This window comes from Zonotrichia albicollis, chromosome 3, assembly GCF_047830755.1.
Source record: "Zonotrichia albicollis isolate bZonAlb1 chromosome 3, bZonAlb1.hap1, whole genome shotgun sequence".
Taxonomy (NCBI): domain Eukaryota; kingdom Metazoa; phylum Chordata; class Aves; order Passeriformes; family Passerellidae; genus Zonotrichia; species Zonotrichia albicollis.
Genome location: NC_133821.1, coordinates 96,427,992 through 96,450,495, shown reverse-complemented (window position 1 = coordinate 96,450,495; position 22,504 = coordinate 96,427,992). Strand labels below are relative to the sequence as shown.

General features: G+C 38.2%; 2 long non-coding RNA genes across 2 annotated transcripts; one reads left to right on the top strand and one right to left on the bottom strand.

Moving 5' to 3' along the window:
* Positions 1–1,025: 1,025 nt before the first annotated feature.
* LOC141728604 (uncharacterized) lies at positions 1,026–5,266 on the bottom strand. Its single transcript, XR_012579726.1, has 3 exons — positions 5,049–5,266; positions 4,254–4,510; positions 1,026–3,222 (listed from the first exon to the last, which is right to left on the bottom strand). It is a non-coding gene; the product is annotated as an uncharacterized LOC141728604 (long non-coding RNA).
* A 1,822-nt stretch (positions 5,267–7,088) lies between these two features.
* On the top strand, positions 7,089–12,723 carry LOC141728707 (uncharacterized). The gene is made up of 3 exons (XR_012579856.1): positions 7,089–7,752; positions 11,028–11,115; positions 12,365–12,723. It is a non-coding gene; the product is annotated as an uncharacterized LOC141728707 (long non-coding RNA).
* Positions 12,724–22,504: the final 9,781 nt, after the last annotated feature.

Here is a 22,504-nt window from a genome sequence, read left to right as displayed (position 1 = left end):
CTGATCACCTTTTTTGTTCCTTCTTTAAACTCACTCCAGTGTGTCCATTTTCTTCTTCTGTTGGGGATCCCAGAGTTGGACAAAATAGTACAGATGGGGGCTCATGAGAGTGGAGTAGACCTTCTGGCTACATTGCTTTTGATGTAGTTCAGAATACAGTTGGCTTCCTGGGCTGTGAGGACACACTACTGGTTCATGTTGACCTCCTCATTGAACAAAGCCCCCATATCCTCCTCCTCAGGGCTGCTCTCAATCCATTCTTCGTCCAGCCTGTATCTGTGCTTGGAATTGTCCCAAGAGAGGTTCAGGACCTTACACACACTATCATAGACAGCTGAGTCTGATTGGTGTTTTATTTCTAGGGGTTTTTTAATATTTCTTAAGACTTACCAGAATTGATGTTTCTGCCTTTTTTTTTTTTGCACTATTCCCAGTCTTCTACTGCTCTATGATACATTATTCTTCAGTGATAGATTATCAAGAGTTAATCTAAACCTGCCACTTGAAACCCACTTTTTTTCATATCAGAAAATGCATCATATCAGAAAGGGTCCTTCTTCATTCACCTTCCAATACCCTTTAGAATATTGCACGCAAAGGGAAGTTTAGACAAAATCATAAGTACCTTATGTAATCATAATATTTTCATCTTAATTTGAGAAGTCTAATAAAGAGAATATTTTTCCATGCCATGAATCACACTTGATTATGTTGATTGCACAGTTGCTGTATGAGCATTATTGTTCTGACTGAGAATATTGAAAGTTTGTAACATGAAATGAGCTATTCAGTTGCATCAACAAAAAAAGTTATTTGATGATTGAAGAGCATAGAGACCACACTGAAACTGTAAAATCCCACTTTTTAAATCTCACCATGAAGAAAAGATTTCACACCTTCATTATATACAAAAAAGCATAGTGTGCCCCTTTTAAATAACACCTACCTAGTTCTGGGCTTTCATGCAGATCATGAAAAGTTATTTTTTTCAAATATTGCATTTAATTAGAAACTTTGGGAAGGCCAAACATTTCTGAGTAAATATGGTCCTTGCAGTGTGTTCTTTCTCACTGTCATGGTTTAGGAATGGTATTCTTCAGTTTAGTGCTCCCACTGAATTCACATGCAACTTGCTCACTCTCCACAGTGGAAAGAAGAATTGAAGGCATAAAAGGCAAAGATCAAAGGTTGAGATAAGAAAAATTTACTGGAAACAGCAGCAAGATAAGAAAATGAAGAGTACTAAGAGTAACAGCACCAATACTAATGACAGTGGGTACAAGAAAGAGGCAAATTATTTACATGGAAGCAACAATGACCTATGGCTCCTTCTGCCATTCTGTACCAATTTGGAAGGGATCTCCTTCTCCCTGGAGGAGATTCCTTTTTCCTTGCACCTGGCTATTATGGGAAGTGGTACAGAATAACCTCTGGGTCCTAACCTGCCCTCCCCTGGTGTGTTGGTTTTGCATGGCCTGGCTTTTGGTAGTGAGGGGGCCACAGATGTGGCTTGTGTGAGAAGCCACCATGTCCAGCAGAGCCAATCCCTGATGGCTCTGAGGATGGGCATGCTGCTGGGCAAGGCAATTAGAGAGGTTGGTAACGCCTCTGGGATAACATAGTAAAGAAGAAAATCAAAATAAAGGGAGCACAGTTTTTCTTCCAGTCAGAAAAGAGGAGGAGGTGAGAGCATGTGAGGGAAACAACATAGAGATACCAAAGTCAATAAAGAAGGAGGGACAGGAGGTGTGCTCCAGGTGCTGGAGCTGAGATTCCTCTGCAAACTGTTGTGAGACCATGGTGAGGCAGCTGTGCCCCTGCAGCCCATTGAGATCCACAGGGAATGCAGAGATCCACCCTCAGCCTGGGGGGATCCACAGGGAATGCAGAGATCCACCCACAGACCGTGGGGGAGGTGGCCATGCTGGATCAGGTGGATGCCTGGAGGAGGCTGTGACCCAGTGGGAGACCCGAATGGAGAGGGAGAGTCCTTGCTTCCAGGCTGGAGCAGCCTGTCCTTGGAGGACTGCATCCTGGAGAAGAGTGACCCATGTCACAGCACTTTTGGAAGGACTGCTTGCCTGTGGGGGTAATTCACATTGCAGCAGGTACAGTAGGACTGTTGCTCATGAGAATGAGCACTGGAGGAATTCGTGGACAACTGTCTCCAATGGGAGGGACCCCATGGTCTCACACAGGGAAACGATTAATCTCCCAGAGCAGCAGAAGAAACGCTTGGGTGACAAACTGACCAAAGCCCCCATGCCCTCTTGTCCCGTTTTTGAGATCACCCCAGGACACCTGTCTCCCTGCACTGTTGGTGGGAGGCAGAGAGGGGCTGGGGGAAAAAAGGTGTTTTAATTGCTTATTTTACTTCTCATTATCCTCCTCTGATTCTGTTAGTAATAAATTCACTTCACAACTTTTAGTTGAGCCTGTTTTGCCCTTGAAGTATTTTCTCCTGGTCCTTATCTCAACACATCGACCCTTTGTTAGTTTTTTTTTTTCTCTCTCTTCTACCCAACTGTGGCAGGGGAGGAGGAGCGAACAGCTTTTGTGGGTGCCTGGCATTGGACAGTAGCAAGCCATGACACCTGGCTACTGCAAAAATTAACCCTTTCCTGGCCAGAACCAGGACACTCACTGGTTATTTCAACAGTAATTTGCATTCCATTCACTTTGTCTACATAATTATCTTATTCAAATACATATATCTGAGGAAGAATCCTGCAAGCAAGCTAAAAAGCAGATAGCAAGCAAATGTAATGCTCATATAAGGTAAAGAAAATACCATCTCACCACTTCAGTAAACCTTATGTGAATAGCATAAGATTTATGCTAAACAACAGAGCTAATTATACCCATCACAACTAGTATCCTATATCTGAAAACAACAGTTTTATTCTAAAGCTTTTGTAATGCCTTGTTGTGGGGAATAGATATAATTTAAATTAATACAATGCAATTCAAAAGTATAGCTATTATACATGGGGTCATTGCAATGCAGAGTTTACATTGTTTGGGTGTCATATCTCCATATCACCATATCTTGTTATGTTTTGATGTCTTCGTGTAATTGTAAAATCACTTTTCCTGAATTTGTGTCTTGTTATGATGTTGCCATGCTCAAATAGTGATGCAGTTATTCAATTCTGTTTTTCCAGAGCTTTCTATGTTAGTTTTTTTGAGATGCATACGCTGTATTTGTATTCTTGTCGGCAGCTGTGAAGAGAGAATAGAAAAGGAACATAAGCAGAATCAAATCAAACCATTTTATGAAAAAAATCTGATTTAATCTTTCCAGTGTTACTCCAGCCCCACTTTGGAGTCTGATTAGCAGTGATGACAATAGCTTTATTCTGAGTTGACCCTTTACTAATTTAAAATGACATTTCTAATATCATACTTTATGTGGCCACACTATTATTAGACAAAAGCCTGTCTGAACTGAGTCCTCAGATGTAAAACACTACCAGGGATCATTTTCTAAATTGCAGTATAAAAGATGCATTCAGCATCATAAGGTAAAGAGGCATGAATGCCAGCGTTGAAGGCATATCTAGCAGAAGAGTTGCTGGCTGACTGATTTAATATGATGTGATGCTAAAGTTTGCAGTAGCACGATGCTGCAGTTTTAAATGAACCTCTTTGTGATTCTCCTTAAGTAGGTAACATGCATTTTTCCCCCACATCCTGCTATTGGTCAGGGATGAAAGCAGGATACATGACTCATTGTGTAGTGTAAATTATTTTGTGCTATTTTGATACTGAGGAACATTTTAATACACTCAACAATTTCAGTCATATTTTGTATTCTCTCCTCTTCTGTGTATTAGACATCATGTATTTTTGCATATATGTGTTGATAAGGAGGAAGATAATTGAATAATTTCACAATTAGTTAACAGAAAGTTCTGATACTGCATTTACAGTCCATCTCAGGCAAGGAAGGCAGGAGACTGCCATGACTGAGTAAGGAACTGTTGGTCAAACTAAAGGGCAAGGAGCATAGGCAGTGGAATCTAGGACAGGTAACATGGGAAGGGTACAGAGAAGTACAATTCTGTAAGGAAGGGGTGAGTAAGGCCAATGCAAAACTGGAACTGAACCTGGCAAGGGAAAGCAAAAAATAACAGAAAGGGCTTGTACATGTAGGTAAATCAGAAAAAAAATGTCAAAGAAAGTATATGCTCTCTGATAAACAATGCTGATGAATAGGTAAAAACAAATGAGGAGAAGGCTGAGGTACTTACCATGTTTTGCCTCAGTCTTCAATGGAACCCTCTCTTCCCACACATCTCAAGTAGATGACAGCATCATGGGAACTGGGAGACCAAAGGCCTTCACTGTAAGCAAAAATCAGGTTCATGGTCACCTGAGAAAGCTGAATTGCATAAGTCTATGGGACCCAATACTGTGCATCCCAGAGTCCTGAAGGAAATTGATGATGTAGTTGCTAGCTCTCCATGGTATTTGAGAAGTCACGGCAGTCAGGGGAAGTCCCGGGTGCCTGGATAAAGGGAAACACAGCACCCATCTTTGAAAAGGGAAGAAAGGAAGAACCTGGGAACTCCTGACCTGTCAGTCTCACCTCTGTGCCTGCAAAGGTCATGTAATAGATCCTCCTAGAGGCTATACTAAGGGACATGGAGGACAAAGAGGTGATTAGAGACAGCCAGCATGGCTTCACCAGGGCAAGTCCTGCCTGATGAAGCCAGTCAATTTCTATGATGGAGTGACCCCATCAAGTGATCAAGGGAAGGGCTTGGGAAGGGCAAGGGAGGTTGTCATTTATCTGATCTTCTGAAAAGGCCTTGAAACCAAATTTTATCCAAATTGGAGCATGGTGGATTAAATGGGTAAACTGTTAAATGGACAAGGCATTGGTTGAATGGTCTCATGCAGAGGTTAGTAGTGAATGGCTCAAACTCCCAACAGGCATCAGTGGTTTCAGACAAACGGTGTCCCTTAGGGGTCCTGCTCCATCCTTAGGGATGAGAGTTATTTAATATCTTCATCAATTACATAGACAAAGGCATCAAGTGTACCTTCAGCAAATTTGCAGGTGTCACCAAGCTGAGTGTTGTAGTCAACACACCCGAAGTACAGGATGCCATCCAGAGGGAGCTGGACACCATGGAGAGGGACCTGGACAAGCTAGAGTAGTGTGCCTAAGGAAATTCCATTAATTTAACAAGACCAAGTGCCAGGTGCTCCACCTGGGCCAGGGAAATGCCAGGTATCAATCCAAGCTGGAGGATGAACAGACTGAGAGCAGCTCTGCCGAGAAGAACTTATGTGTGCTGGTGGATGAGAGGCTGGGCATGAACTAGCAATGTGTGCAGGGGATTCTGCCCCGCTGCTCTGGTGAGACCCCATCTGGAGGGCTGCATCCAGCTCTAGGGTTCCACCCATTCCCCCAGCTCAGGAAGGACATTGACCTGCTGGAGTGAGTCCTGGGGAGGCCACCAAGTTGATCAGAGGGATGGAGTGCCTCTCCTGTGAGGAAAGGCTGAAAGAATTTGGTTTATTCTGCCTGGAAAAGAGAATGCTTCGGGGTTACCTAATTTCAGCCAAGACAAGATGGGAAAAGACTATTTACAAGAGCATGTTGTGACTGGACAAGGGAAATGGCTTCAAACTGAAAATCAGTAGTATTGGATTAAATTAGGTTAGAAATAGTAGAAATAATTTTGATTTTATATTGGAAAAAATAAATTCTTTACTGCAAGGGTGGTGAAGCACTGAAACATGATGCCTAGGGAAGTTGTGGATGCCTCATCCCTGGATATGTTTAAGGTGAGGTTGGGTGGAGCTCTGATTGGAAGGCGTCTCAGCAGGGGGGCTGGAGCTAAATAATCTTCAACATCCCCTTTCAACACAAACCACTCCATGATTCATTTCCAACAAAGCAGCAGTCCCAAGACTAAGGAGGTACAGGTCCATCTGACTGTACCTTGAATAACTGTCCCTTCTCAAAAACAAGACAAAAAAACCAAGCTGATGACGTTCTCTTGCTTCTCATCTATGTCAGTGGTTTGAGTATGGTCTTTCTCAGACTTATCTCTGAAGAAAGCAAGGGCAGTGGGAAGGTGTTTTAAAATTTAGTTTTCATTTCTTGTTATTTAAGTGATAATGAGAAGGGAGATGATCCTCCTCCTGAGACCACATCCAAAGTATTGTGTTCAGTTCTGCTCTCCACCCCTGAAGAAATACAAGAGTCCAGCAGAGGACCACAAAGATGATTAGAGGTCTGGAAAATCTCTCTTATGAGCTAGGCCTGTTAAGTCTTCAGAAGAGTAAAACTGAGAGGGGATCTCATCAATACACACAAATACCTTAAAGCTGCATGTCAAGAGGAGGGTGCCAGATTGTTTTCAGTGGTGGCCAGTGACAAGATGAGGAGGAGCAGCCATAAACTCAAGCACAAGGAGTTTCACCTCAGCATGAGGAAGAACTTCTCTACCCCGAGGGTGGCAGAGCACTGCAATAGGCTGCTCAGGGAGGTTGTGGAGTCTTCTTCTCCAGAGACATTTAAAATCCACCTGGACACCTTCCTGTGTAACCTGCTCTAGGTGCCCTGACTGGAGGTCTGCCCAATGCTGAGGTATCTCTGGCTTCCCTGCATCAAAAGGTTTGTAAGATTTTATGACTTTCTATCACCTTTTCCATCACCGTATCAATAAATAATTATCTGTCTTGAAAGTGGGTCTTTCTAGTTGGTATTTGAAAGGGACTGGAACCTAGTGATTCCACCATGAAATGAGGTAAATTCCTTTTACTCACTTTCCCCTTTTACCTTTTGAGTGCTTCTTTCTCTGAAATGTGAGTGAAAGATGCGGGGTAAAAGCAAAGCCATTTGGTTTACCAAACCGATACATTTATAATTAATGATGAGAAAAGTAAAAGCACTTTGAATACTTCGTGTATATACCATTAGAATCAGATTTTAAATCCAAATATTTAACAAAATGTTTTTAAATTTGTATGATTGTTAAAATGGGCTGTCAATGACACTTTGTGGTACTTTCGTCAATTATTTATATTAAAAAATATTTCTCTGAAAGGTCTTTGTTTGCCATCTTAATTTTGATTAAAATATGGTTTATTTCCTTTTTTTCATTTTATTTCAGAATAATTCCATCAAACTTGAAGATACCGTTTAGATTGACTAAAGTATGTCCTTTGCAGTTGCAATAGCTTAACATTTAGATGTGATTTCTGACAAAAGTGGTGACATCTAAAACATCTGCAATATTATTCTGTCAAATAGTCAAGGAGGTCTTTATGACCAACAAGTGAGAATGGAAATTGCAGTTAGACTTGTGTGCCAGACTAGCTCCATTTACTGCAAAACATCCTTTTTTTAAACATCATCAGAAACAATGACAAGAGTTGTCCAAGGTGTTGTTATCACAATATATATGTTTTACAGTGTTTTATATAAGGCATATTATTTCTACAGTGCATTGAACATACTTTTGAGTAAGAAACATTGCTAACAAAGATGCCAAACTCTAAAGGAAAATATTGATTACATGAAAACTTTTCTGTCTCCAGGCTGCCTCAGCTCAATAGTACTTCAGAAGAACCAGTCTCTTTTTAATGTAAATATTTCTTCAAACTGGGGAACATATCTAACATGAAAAGTACTAGTTACCTTTATGCACTGAAGGACCAGAGGAGGCTGTTTTTTTATCTTATCTGGCATAGCTGCACCCTTCACTGTGTCATCAGACTTCCTGTCTGTTGGTAAGAGGATATTCAGTTGAAAAATTTTAGATTTTATATTTAAAGAGCATTCTCCACCTCTTTAAAGTTCTTTCCACCTTCCTGCTTCAGTGGAGATATCAAGAATATAGTCACACTCTCAAACAGAAGAAAGTAAGATAGCAGTTAACACTAAAAAGTTTCTCAAACAGTATTTTCCTTTTCAGATAAACTATTTTGGCCCACTATACATCTTCTTCATGTAACCATATGTCAATTTTTCTTGCCTCAAACTCAGAAGTTACACCTACAGCTGCCACCAAGGGACACATGCACAAAGACAGCAGAAGTTAGTGCAGAAAACTTTATACACCCTAGAGTTTTATAAGGAGATTTTCTGAGGAGGTTTTCTTTGCTGTTAATAGCTGACAAATGAGACTATCGTATGAATCACACTGGCTGAGGAGCTGGGAGCTGGCATTCATCAAGTATGTCATGTGTCCTGGGGTGACGTTATGATGCTTGTATATCCCCATTCATCTGTTCTGTGCCTTTAAGACCGGCACTGAAGAGTGGAAGTTTTGTTTGGGTTTCTCTTATCAGGACACAGAGACAAGCAGTACACAGAGCTGTTTTTTTTTTTTACTTCCAGCTTTGGGCTTGCTGCTTTTGCTTGCTGCTTTTGCTTGCTCTCTTTTTCTGCTCTTGCTTCTGCTCTGCTTTCTGCCTCTGCTTATTAGCTAGTTCTAGCTAAACAGTCCACATTGCTTCCTGGACTGTTTCTCCTCTCCTGTTCCTGTGACCATCTCGAACCTGCTCCGGACTGGGACCCAGGAACACCAAGGGTTCGGCTGCAGCGGCTGGCCCAGCGCTGGAGGGACTGAGAACAGAGCAACCACCCCCGAAAGAGACTTTCTGATTTTGCCATCTTTCTCAGAGCGGTGTCATCGGGTATTGTTCATTTTGTGTGCTGGGGGGTGCGGGGCCAGTCAAATAAACAGGTTCTTTCCACCTCTCTCCGAGGAATTTTTTCCCGAACCGGTTGGGGGGAGGGGCCCTCCTTTGCAGATTCTTTAACAAATTTGCCCTAAACCAGCACACATGCCAGGGAGCAGATGGGTGAGTTGTGACTCTGACTTGTGTCGTGTCAGAATACCCTGAGCACCTTCATGACACTCTGATATCCTGAATTTGCTTTCTCTAGGCAAAATCCCACTAAAACCAAGTCAGGAAGCTCTTTATTAGGTATACAAAAATCAACAGCCCACAGATCAATAATCTCAAATACTTTTAAGTGATGCAAAACTCAGTATTGATTTTAAAGGGGGAAAATTTATTATATATGAAAGAAATTACTACAGTCTCTAACTATCTTTATAGCTTAACCATCTGACCATCATTTCAGGAATCAATGAGAAAAAGCTGTTTTATTAATGCTCTGAAGTGTTGCTGCCTAGCCCTGAAGACAAAACTTAGAAATTTTTTTCATCAGTAAAGTGTACTAGACTGTACCAGGAATACACTGAAATAGGTCAGACCTAAAAGTTATCAGAAGTCTAGAGCCTAAGTCTAAAATCATGTTTTTAATATCATGTATACCTAAACCACAAGGATGGAAGGGAAAATGTAATGTTGTGGCAGGCCGTTCTTTCCCACACAGGAATCCATTATTTATCCCATCCTTTGGATCTTAGAAAACCCTTCTGAAGTTCTTAATTTGTTCTGAAGCTGGTGCTTTTGAAAATAATGACTTAAAATAAAATAATTAAAATAAACCTCTGAGAAGGTTCGCAAAGTAATCTAAATTTATGTTCCCCTTTGAAAGAGATTCTTATCTACTACTCATTTTTCAGGGATATTTGTCTAATCCATTGCTGAAGTTATGGGCTTCCAGAAAGTCTGGGCAGGATGTTTCAATGCTTTATTATCACTTTTACTTGGATCTTTTATTTGGATCTTTTCCCTAAAATAGAACATATGTTTTCATTTCTGGAATAAATCCTTTAACTCCTTTTTATTTCAATTGCATACTAGGTTGTTTTCTTCTTCTTACAGCATACTTATACATCTTACAGCATACTTATCTTTTACATACTTATAGATTTGCTACCTCATGTCCATCAATCATCATTCTCTTTCCTCAAATAATAAACCCTAGATGTTTCAATCTCTGCTTTCATTTCAGGCTTTGTACTGTTCCAGTTATTCTCATTTCTCTTCTGTGGATACTTTTGTCGTTCAGACTCAAACTGATCACAGCATTCCATTTCTACCCATGTAGTTCTAAGTGGAAATTAATAGCAACTGGCAGCAAAAGCAGTAGGGAAGAATCCTATTCCAGAGAATCCAAGCTTTTTGCTGTTTATTGGGATATTTAACTAAGCTATGTAGCCCCTTGTGACATAATAGTATGAATTTCATCCCATATTAAAGTGTTGATTTCACTATCCTAAAAGCATCTAGATTTCAAAATCTCATAAGGCATTGGGAAATGCTAAACTAACAGCCCACTGGATAATGTCATGCTCTATATTTTACAAGATAAGCCACTTTTTATTTCCCCAAGTAGAGCAGAACTTCACATTAATGTGAGGATAATGCATTCATTTAACTCTGATAGTCTCAGCAGTTTTCAAATGTGAGGGCTTTTTTAGAAAATAAATTTCCAAAAGAAAATAAAAACAGAATTTCAGACACAATATTTTTCTCTTAGGATGCATCAGTAATTAATTCAGTTCTACCAGAAGTACTATAACAAAGAAAATCGATAAAGCCCTTCCAGAAATATAGACTATGAGTTTGAAGCTTCTCTGGTTTTATTTTGTTATTCCTGATAGACACTCTATTCCTATGATCCATAATGTATACTAAATTAAAATAACTGGTCTATAAATTCACAATAGTGAGACTTCTGGCTTTCATAATTTATTGTGAAAGAATTTTTAACTGTACTATGGCTGAGTTGAATTCTTTACATGCTCTGTGCAGTTATTCTGTGCAACAGATGCTCAGACAATAATTTCTTACTTAGAAAAGTCATTGTTGCTTTAGATACACTGAGATTGTTCCTCATTGTTTTACATGTTGCAGAAGGGAAGCAAGCATTTATTACCTGTCAGAGCAATGGGAAATGACCCTTAACATTCTGTCTGGGGAGAATAAAGTATTTTCACAAAGCTTTCACTTCATAAAGCATGTCTTCCATAACCGAAAAGGCTTTGGGTCAGAATTCAACAAAATAAGAATGATAAAAAGTTGATTATAAAGCAAATACAGAAGTTTACGTGAACAAAGCTAAAGTCTTCTTTTATCCACAGCAGAAAAGTGAAAGGAAAATCAAAAGTGTTTGTGTACTGTGGTACTCACTTGTGATTCCATCCTCAGGCAACCTCAACTCAACCTCTGGTGAGTAATAATGGCTGAGTCTGCAGTTGCCTAGGAAGTTGAATATAAATTGCCTAGTTTGTACTAGTTGTTATCTGATTTCCATACAAATGTGTTCATTTAATTACAGATTTAATAATAAGACTTAAAGATTTAAGCTGAGCTCTGATCCTGTTGGGATCACATACCTTTCGTAGTAACAGCAATCTCAGAATCGGCATTTGGGAGTCAATCAACTATCATTATGGGTTTCCTAGATCCAGGATTTTCATATCTGATTAGTCCAATGGGCTTTGCATCACACTCTGAAGTAGAAGGGAACAGGTGGGTAAAAGAATAGGGTTTCATTCCCAAATAGGAACATGGCAATGTCAGGGGAGCATCAATGTCAGACCTTGACAAAGAACTGAGGACTGAGCACTGTCAGCCACGGCTGACAGAGCAATTCAGATAAGAACTGGATGGATTGGGCCTTGGTAGGGGTGTTGCAACAGCAAGTGACAGGAAAACAACACCTGAGACCATTGAAAAGGTGCAGTGCACTGCAAAGGTCACTATGGACAGGTGGACTGGTTGCCTGTGCCAATATCTGCTTACAAATGCCCCTCCAATAAAAAAGCTGGGGGAAATATTACTACATGGACATCTGGCATTGTCTATGAACAGAGAGCATCTCTCAGGGTCTGACCAGATCCTGACTGTGACAAGCACCGTGTTTGCCCAGGCTGGATTGTGCCAGCCCACCTGTGCTGCTTGTGGTGAGCAGGTCTTGGCTAACCCCAGCTCTGTGTGTATGTGTGTGTGTGCATGGACAGACACCAAGCTCTTCCTGACACTCCTCCTCTCTGGCTTTTTCCAATTCATAAACTGAGCTTTGCAGCATCCATGGACAGATGTTCCTTTTTGTCTCATTGCAGTAGAAAATTGTGTCTTGGGACTGTAAGCTACCTAGCTGGATCATGCACATATATTTGCTCCTCTGTTGGAGAAATTGTGTACTGCATTTCCTTTGAAGCATCTGTCTCCATCTACTAATACATATTAAAAGTTATTTACTGTGTCATGGATAGAAAATAGGCTATAGCAATGTCCAATTTTGCTGTAAGTATTGGTTTTCCTTTATTTTCTTTAGTGTTTTAAGTAACTTTTATTACATCATATACTTAAAAATTCCTATCCAACATTTTTGTACAGGTTCCAGTAATGCATTAGGCGATGCTACTAAAAGTTATCATATATTTAATTTCACCTCTTCTGTTTGTTTTTACAGGTTCTTGTCCTTTCCTCTATTATCTAACAGTACCTTTGAGAGGCAAGGGGCTGGGATTTTATGCCTACTTAAAAAAGAGGAGCAGAAATGAAGAGCAGCTTGAAGAAAGTGCATCTTTTTCACATTTATACTTGAATTGACAGTTCTTATGTATAGTATGTACTTAAGCAACTGAGTCAAAGTAAAAATCTCATTATAACACTCAGGAGCACTCTTTTGTTTAAAAAAAATTTTGAAGTATCAGAATTCAGCAAATTCAGTTAGAATCAGTAAAACCAGGCATTTTATTTAAGGTATTATTAAAACAAGGCAGTAAATAATGCTGTCTTCTTCCTAATGGCAGTCTGAGACAAGAATTATACATGGAATTATGCATTTTAGATACTGTGTTTCATATTAATGTATTGGTTTTATAATCAAACAATTTTTTATGCAATGAATGCATATATATCTTGAAAAACTTTTTGAGTTTGACTCTTTTTATACAACTACAGACTGGTAAAATGCAGCAGTGATACAAGGGGAAGGATTACTCGTTGCTCTTTTGTTATTTTTCTATTACATTTAAAAAATATAACATAGATAAATACCTTTGTCTCTGCAACTATAGAATATATATGCCTACATCTAATAATGTTAAATGTATTTTCTATATATTGTTGATATTTATAGAGTATGGATTTATAACTCTTTCCTTAATGCATTCAAATGTCTATTTGTGCTATAAGTCTGATACTTCTTTAAGTTATGTGAGAGCAAAATGTTATTTTCCCCACTGTATTAGTCAGTTTGATTAATATTGTTTTAATGATGTCTGCTCTTATAACAGTATTATATTCTGCTTCTCATTATGCTGTTGCACTGCCTCCAGTATGAATTCCACAGTACCATAAACAATTGATTAGTCAATTGTGACTTTCATGACTCATATTTTTCCTAGGTTATACTATCCAGTTATCCCTACATGGAAAATCTTCTTTTTCTCAATTTTGTCACAATATTCTCAATTATATTAGCAACTATTAACATCATTCTATATTTCTCCTTTCTTCTCTACTGTATATAACCCCTGCAAACAACACATAGGGTTAATATTCTTATACAGACATGGAATAATTTCACAAACTGAATTCTCATTATTTACAGTACAGAACAAGATTATAATGAACACTGTTCTTCATAAGACCTTTGAGTTGTTATTAGTCTCACTGTTTGAATAAAAATGGACTTGAAGTTATGATCTAAGAGGACACTTCTGCCACATTCAAAATGAAAAATAATGGCAGGAGGGAAAAAGATATAATGATTTTATACCAGTCAAAACCTCCCAGGTAATACAAAGCCCTTTTTTTGCATGACAGACAATATTAAAAAACCAAACCAAACCAAAACACCAAAAAACAAAGCAAAACAAAACAAACCCCACAAAAAACAAAAAAGACAAAATGAAACTACAACACCACCAAACAGATGACATATATTTTCTAACAGGAGGAAATATTTCCTAGTGTATACAATTACATTTTTTTGTTGAGTTTCATGACACCCATTATGAGATGTAGTATTACTGGGACAAAACCTGCATTGTCCACTTGTAGAATAATTAAGCTTTCCCCTGCTCAGTGGATTACACCTGAAAGCAAAACCACAGATGTAGACAACAAGGCAGGAAGGCAAGCTTATACCAAATTGAAATCATAAAAGCGGAGAAATAAAGGAAGACCAACACAATTACTTTTAAAATATGAAGTCTTTTTTTCTGCTCAACTCTCTTGGTAATGCTTTTTAAATTTAGTTTTGGGCAGCGACAATGAATAACAAATGATTTATTTTTACAGGACCACTTTCTATTTGAGTACATAAACCATCTTTAATGACATAGTATGTTATTCTGCACAGAATAGTCTAGTTTAGACAGAACTAACTATAGACTTGTAAAAAATCCTGCATCCAGCATCAGCTCATCATTGTTTACAATAAATCTTTGTCTAAAAATTTCCCAAGGCATGAATCTACACAAGTTAGGGACTTGTTCACTCTATTCTAAATACACTTGCAACTAGTATTAGTGTGAATTCCTACCATTGCCCACTACATAAAATAAGATCACTGAACCATATCCTGAGATAGATGTCTAGCCAATATTTAAGTACTTTAATAAGAAAAAAATCCATTAGAACCTTGCCTTACCTGAAAACTTGTGTTAATTCTTTTTCCTGCACTATCCCAAATTCTGTTGCTGTTCAGATTCATAACCTGACAAGTTTTATTTTCTTGCACTGGTATTAAGTCACAATGGATGGAAGCAAAGAGAAATTACAGAGGTTATTGGATCACAATGGATGGAAGCAAAGAGATATTACAGATGTTATCTACTCCATTCCCTGACTCAAAATCAAATCAGATATATCTGTGTTATTCATAACAGATTATTGCAAATTGGTGTTTAAGAGAGGACGGGGTGGTAAAAAAAATGATTAAAACACAAGAACCATACTATGTGATAACTGTGGCCCTGAAAAGTTGGTGAGGAAAGTTTTGATATGCTATACTAACAAGCTGTAAACAGATGCTCAAAATCATGTATTGTTTACTAACCATCAAAAGATTTCTGCCCCAACAACTGGAAGAACCTAACTGAAAAAAGCAGGATATTACCATTTGCCATTTTAGAGATCACTTATAGAAAAAAAAATTGCAATAGAAACTTGGGAAATAAAAGATAAAATGGAGTTATATAAAGTGCTTAGTATTGTGTCCCATAACTCCCATGTACTGTGGACAGGAGTTGGATGATTAAATATTCTTTCTGTTCTGGTCTAAGTTACAAATACAAATGTTATAGGACTTATAACACTTCTAAAGGGCAGCATTTTTCAGTCCTGCTATGGAAAGTACTTCTGCTGAGGAATGAATTTTCACAGTTTGATACTGACATGAATCTTATGAATTCTAGTACAAACAAAATGCCTTTTAAGCTCCAAGTGAAGTTTTCCATTGAAGCAAATGCAGCAGAAGCGTAAAAAATATTTAGACTTTTGAGTAAAGACCTTGCATGAAAAGCAGGATGAAATGGAGACTTCTGGATTTTAGACCAACTCTACTCAAAAAATAAACCTAAGAGATATTTGGCAAACATGCAAAGTATCCCAAAGAGATTTGTATTTTTCAGCACTTTTTCCTTCCTCTAATCCTATTTTCAAAGCATAAGGCTTAAAAAGAAAAAGAAAAAATAAAAAAGACAAAAACAAACTAAGAAAATGTCAGGGTATTTGAATGTTTATAGTCTTAACAGCTGGGGTGAACATTCTGCTGTGCATCACAAAAGTCTGGGTCAGTTTATTTGACACGTTATTCTGCCTCCACACAGAAATACAGCCTGTTTGTTTTGAAGTATCACAGAATCATAGAGTGCTACGGGGTCAGAATGGACTTTAAAGATCATCTGGTCCCAACCCCTCCTGCCATGGGCAGGGGCACTTCCCACTAGACCAGGCTGCTCAAGGTTTTATACAACCTGGCTTTGAGCACTGCCAGATTTGCAACATCCACAATCTCCTTGGACAACCTGTTCCAGTGTCTCACCATCCTCACAGTAAGGAATTTCTTACTAACTAAATTTCCCCTCTTTCAATTTGTACCCATTACTCCTGGTCCCATCACTTCAGTTCCTGACAGAGTCCCTAACCAGCTCCCCTGTAGGCCCCTTCAGATGCTGGAAGGTTGTTGTGAGCTCTCCACAACCTTTCTTCTCCAGGCCAAACAGCCCCATCTTCCTCAGCATGGCTTTGTAGGGTAGGGGCTCCCGTTCTCTCATCGACTTTGTGGCTCTCTGAGCTTGCTCCAACAATTCCATGTCCTTATACTGGGGACACCAGAACTGTGCACAGAACTTCAAGTGGGGTCTCACAAGGGCAGATTAGGATGGCAGAATCACCTCCCTCAACTGCTCTCCTCGTTCCTTTTGAAGCAGTGGAGGACTTGGTTTGTCTTCTGGGCTGTGAGTACATAGTTCCAGCTCATGTTGAGTTTTTCATCAACCAACACCCCGTATTTCTCTGCAAGGCCACTCTCAGCAGCATTGTTTAGCATTGCAAGTCTCTAAAATCCCACATATGCTTGCTGCATGGGCACCTACCATTATGAAAAAATGTCCAAAACTTTCTGCTGTGACAAAGAGACATGTCAATCCTTATCAGGAGCTAGTTACATTCCCAGAACCCAGCAAGGGAGAAGGGGAATTGAGAACTTCCCTATCATATTTGTCCCATCTTTTCAACATCCTACAAGCCTGAAGTGCCATACCTGGAGGTATTCTGTGCAGAAGCACTTTCCCTGCTGAAAAGGAGCAGGAGAATGCAGAGCAGCACAAACCAGGCAGGAGCAAGTCTTGTGCTGCAGTCATAATCAGGGCACCTGACCAAAGGAAAAGGGTTGGGATCAACACTCCCTTTCAGTAATGACTGCTGGTCAATGGACAACAGTAGGTAAAGAAAAATGCAGAAAAACTTTGTTTCATCCTCAGTGGGAGTCAAAAATCTCGCCTCCTCTCTGGCCATGCAAACCTAACACTACTAGCTGCAGCAGGGCTTTGCTGAGAAGGATGTGATGCTCCAAGCTCTTACTCTCACTACAGAGAATGATTTAAAACCATAGTTAATTAATAATAATAATAATAATAATGAAGATGAAGAAGACAAAGAATATTTAAATTTTTTTTTTTTTTGCTTCACCCTTCATTTTTTAATAGAACAGCATCGTAAGGCTCTCTTCAAAAGCCAAAGGAGAGTGAATCCTTGGTAGAGGGAGCTTTCTGATCACTAATTTCTACTGTATTTTTATATAATCAGTGGCATATATTTGAGCCTGACCTTCACAGACAGATTTCCCCTTCTGTAAGTCATTGCTTTTTATGCCTTCCATGGGTGCCAACTGGTGGCACAACTACACAGGTCTTGCCAAGTCATGGCCAACACATACTCTGCTTTTCAATTTAATATGTTTACATTCAAAACCCTCCCCAGCTCTGGTGACCAGGTTGAAGTCTTAGTGAGACCAGAGTTACCTAACAATAGCAACAACTAAACATTTTCCAATTATTCAACATTCCTGACAGATTTTAATTACATTTACCTCAAAGTCAGAAAATTCCACATCCCAGCTGGATAAAATCCCTGGGTAAACACAATATACAGTAGGTATTCAATCTTTTAGTAAAACTCTTCTTTGATTTTTTTTTCATGAGACACTTATGATTGTGCATTTTCATACTATGAAGGTCATAATAAAAGCATAAGCTTTTGATCACTAGATTTTTGTGCTATACTTTTCAAGCTGTTAATAAAGGCTAAACTTAAAACTATATCCTGTTTGTTCAACTTAATGATACAAAGCATAGGGACACTAGTTTAAGGATTAAGGCTTTGTTGTGCTTCTTCAGTAAAAATCACCCACCATAAATAACTTGCAGAAAGTATATAGCCTACTTAAATGTCAGGAAAGCTTTCTTTTAATGACTTGGCAACTAAGACATTAGTTGCTAAGACATATGAGCTTATGAATACTCTGAACACATAAAATACTTAGAAGAATAAAACTACCTGTGTGCTTTGTTAGATTTTATCTGAAATTTAAGTAGATTTACTTTTTTCAGAAGACTACAATGATGGTGATTAAATAAGCACCACTTTTTGCTATTGATTTATTGGCTTAATCAATTCTTCAATACTATTCAGTAAAGACTGTCAATATGATTAAAAAGAAAAAAATCAGACTTGTCCCACTACTGCTCACTTGGGAAAGTATATGGTTTGGAAATAATTCAAAGGAAACTAGTTAGAATCAAGGAGAAATCATTTTATTAATTAATAGAAATAGTGTTTCTGAAGATTGTATTGATTACTCTTTGAATAATATAGACCAATTCAGCAGATCCTGAAAAGCAAAAAAGTGCATTTGTTCTTTAAAGAAAAACCTAAGAATAATGCAGAGAGTTTTTAATATAACTCACCCATTTGCAGAACAGATATATAGTGCTGAGCATTGAGAATGTTTAAAATCGGGAGCAAGAAAAAGGCAGAGAAGCAAATATCCCTGAATTAAGGAAATACAGCATTGTAGAAATCTGTTTTATCAAAGCTATTGCTATTCTGGACAAAATGGAATGCACAAAGCCAGAAAGGCAATTATGGTCTTTCCCTTTGAAAATTAAAATTTAAGAATGAAAATAAGTTTTCACCCATTAATGGGAAAAATCAAATACATTTATTTTAAAATATGGCACTATATTGGAAAAGTTTCATCAAATTAGGGCAAAAAGTGCCTGTTATAAGTTAGCACATAATTAACAACTGAATAATGAAAAGTTTCAGTTCCAAAATTACATCAATTGCATTTAAAATGACAGGAACCCGTTTTATATTGACTGCAACTGTGCACACCTCCATACATATACTTAAAGATTACAAGAGTACGAGTGAGGACAAAGGCAAGGATACACAAGTGAAAATAAAACTGATTCTATAAATCTCAGTTGTCAAGACCACATACACAGTCAAAAGCATCTGTAAATAATGGTGTGCTAAAGCATGGGTAGTTACAGAGGAAATGTTGTGGAAAAGCTCATGGCAAATAAAGTTCAGAATCCATCTATCTTTGGATTTAAATAAACTATTTAAAATTCTTCTAATAAATTTTGTCAATTCTAATAAATTCTGTCAAATGGTGGCAAATTGCAGCAGTCCTCATGAGTCATATATAATACTGTAGCATCATACCTGCAAAGGTAATAAATTGAACTTAAGGCAAAATTCATGCCCATGTATAGAAGCAAAACCTTATCAACAACAATCACAACTGTTTTACTCAATTTTCTCCCTTGATTTAATCATGTATTCTTTTCAGAAAAATAAATCTTCATGGACATATCAATGCATTATTCAGATGCATATTAGTAATCTTATGAAAGTATGTTACATGAGTAAAACACTTATGATTTTCTGATAATATCTACAGAGAAAGTTTTCTTGGGGAATTTAAAGTAAATGAAATCTGGGGTTTTTTCCTGAATTCTGATTACTGTATATATTTTGTGTGCTGTTTATCTAGGTATATTAACCTGATGAGGAAGAGTTTCATTTAACAAAACAGTTCAAATAGAGTTAATTAAAGCAGTAGCTAAGGAAATTTTTAAATATTAGACAGTATAAATGGTTAACACTGTTGCCTATGGATTTGTTTCACTGTACCACAACTGCAGGATGTAGTTAAAGCATATTACTTTTTTTTTTTCATACACAACACTCAGAAGTGTGCTGGGTCATTTCCAGGCATAAAGAATTCCTCTCTCTAGGAGATCTCTCTTTTATTCTTCCTTGTTTGGCTGTTATCTTTAATCTAAAATAATAATGTATGCTTGCTTCTAGTATATAGAAACAATACATGGACTCTGGTATTCAAGCAGGCTGCAGGATCAAAAGTGTCATCCCTGCGTGACAGGCTGTGAAGTAGCTGCCCCTGGAGAAGGGCTGAACTTCTGCTCCTGGCTCACCATTCGTGGCCGAAGAGCCTGGCAGACTCCCTCCCTTGCACAGTGGTCTGCCTCTCAGGCAGCTTGCAAGGGGAAAGAACACAGAAACAGCAGCAGCAGCTATTTGCCTGCAGGCTGCAAGATGCATCATTTCAGGCAACTAATCTCCATTAAGGGGGCTGTAGTAAAAGACCTACTCTTGCAGGAATAGAAAAAGGTGAATACACTTCTAATTAAGGGCTGGTATTAGGTGACAGCAGAGCTGCAGCTATGTGATAATATTAATGACATTTTGAACTGCTGCAGACAGATCTTAGCCTGTGCTTCCAGCTGAAGCTTGCTTCATAAAAATGGGGCCCCGAGGCTTGGTCTGCCCAGGTGCAGAGCTTTCTGTCAAGGCACTGAGTGTGCTTAACTGACACACAAAACAGAGAGACTTGCCACACTCAGCCCCCCACCAAAATGCCTGGAATTTGCAAGATCAAGTATATCTTGAACGTGAACAAAATGCAAACAAATACAAAACAATCTTCTAAAAATGCTCATCTTTTTTCTCTACCAAAGTCCCTTCATGGCTGATTAAAAACACAACAAAATTATGCCATGTCAACCATTCCTGTTAATGATTCTGATTTTTCTTTCTGAACATTTTGTCCTGTACTCAGCAGCACCTCGGTCTGAATTTAGCCTCCAGCTACATTGTTATACCCTTAATTTATAGCAGGAAATCTGACACAGATTTCTACAGCATTGTATTGCTGTGCCTGCTTCCTTTTGGACTGAAATCAGTCTCCTACTTAAATTTAGGTGTATCTGTCATTTTTCATTTCATTGCTTCAGATGCTAGACATACTTTTCTGCAATTGCTGGTACTCTGCTATGGATTGGCAGTGACTCTGGCTTGTCCTTTAAACCTCCATCTGTCTTTGCCTTCCCCTGGTCCTGCTGATGCCAGCTGTGCCAGTAACTGGTAACCATTGCTGGAACATTGTCTCTCTCCAGTTCACACTATTTGCAGAGGAGCCCAATAACCATTAAAAAATAAATAAATAAATAAAAGGAGCTCATTACACCAAATGTTACTCAGTGGTTCCAGCACTGGTGGCACCAGCACCTAGAGCTAGTCCTAGCAGCAGTGCTGGGACATAGAAATCCAATATATGAACTCAATAACTCTGAATAACATCAAAATAAGCAGCTTGCCTGATGGTCACGGAACCAGTATCAGTTACACTAAGTCTGGTTCAAGGTATTATCATATGTAAATCTTAGTAATATTTAAATATTCATTACAGGCTTTATATGCCTTTTTTTGCATGCAGGCCCAGAGGTGAAAAGGATATGCAAATTTTCTGTTTGGGAATCCAGAGATCACTGCATAAAACCTCTGGAAATATCTTCTCAAAGAGTCAAAATGCATATCTGAAGCTTTCAAGATAGCCTCTGGCCCTTATATATATATATGTATATACATAAAATATATGTATATATAAGGGCCAGTGGCTATATATATGTATATATATATAGACATGTATGTATATGGATATATAATCTAATAAATCAAGTTGCAAATAATGACCCACATAAATAGCTGCTGGATTTTTAAAGATAAATGAATTTTCATTTCTCTTGTTCTTAACTGCCGATTGTTTCCATATGAAAAGCTATTTATGTATGCTCTTAATGCTAATATGATGTTGATCCGAGTCTGCATTAGGTATGCCTTTTTATGTGTGAATCATGAATGCATCCATTTATCCATATTACTGGATTTCTTTCTGATTTAAGGGAGGTCAAATCTAGGTAATGGTTTTGAGCTGAATGCTACACAAATATGAGATTATCATTACTTGTACTAATGTAAGATCTATTCTTGGTTATCCCAAGTGAATGTCACTATGAACTTTATGGGAAACATCTTGCTTGTGGGTTTACTCACTCTGAAGTGTCACAGAGATATGATTTAAGGATCTATTTATTTTTATACTTATTTTTATTGATGGTGGTGGCAAGACTGTCCTTAATAGCCATTTGTCTATAAAACCAGCTGCAATGTTTACCAGATAGTCAACTACCTAAGACAGAGACAGTTTCATAAAAGTCCTTAAAACAGTCTCCATTAAAATGTCTCCACTGTGAGACAAGCTAGAACTACTCTTTTCTGAGTGTAAGTGGAAATATCATTTGGGAACTAGAAATCTCTCCTGACCCTGATTTTAGATTATGGTTTTAAAGCTCTGACATTCTGCGCTACAGCTTAAACTACCACATGCATAAATGCATACACTGTTCTGTAGATAAGCCATTTTTCCAAATGAAATTAAATCAACATCTGCTTAAAACATAATGCTGCAGACACTTGTGGGCAGGAACAGTCTGATTTCCCCATTGCATGAGTATTGATTTTTGATTGCAGAGGTTATTTTGCAGATGAAAAGATCAAAATCACTTTTTAGCTGCTTTACTGAAAACTTGCACTCTACAAAGCAAAGTGTCAAAAAACAATTCAACATATTGAATAAAAATGAAGCAATAACTGTTTTGCTTTTTTCTTTTTTTTTTTTTTTTTTTTGGTCATTTAGATCCTTTTTTCTAGGATCCTGCTCTAAATG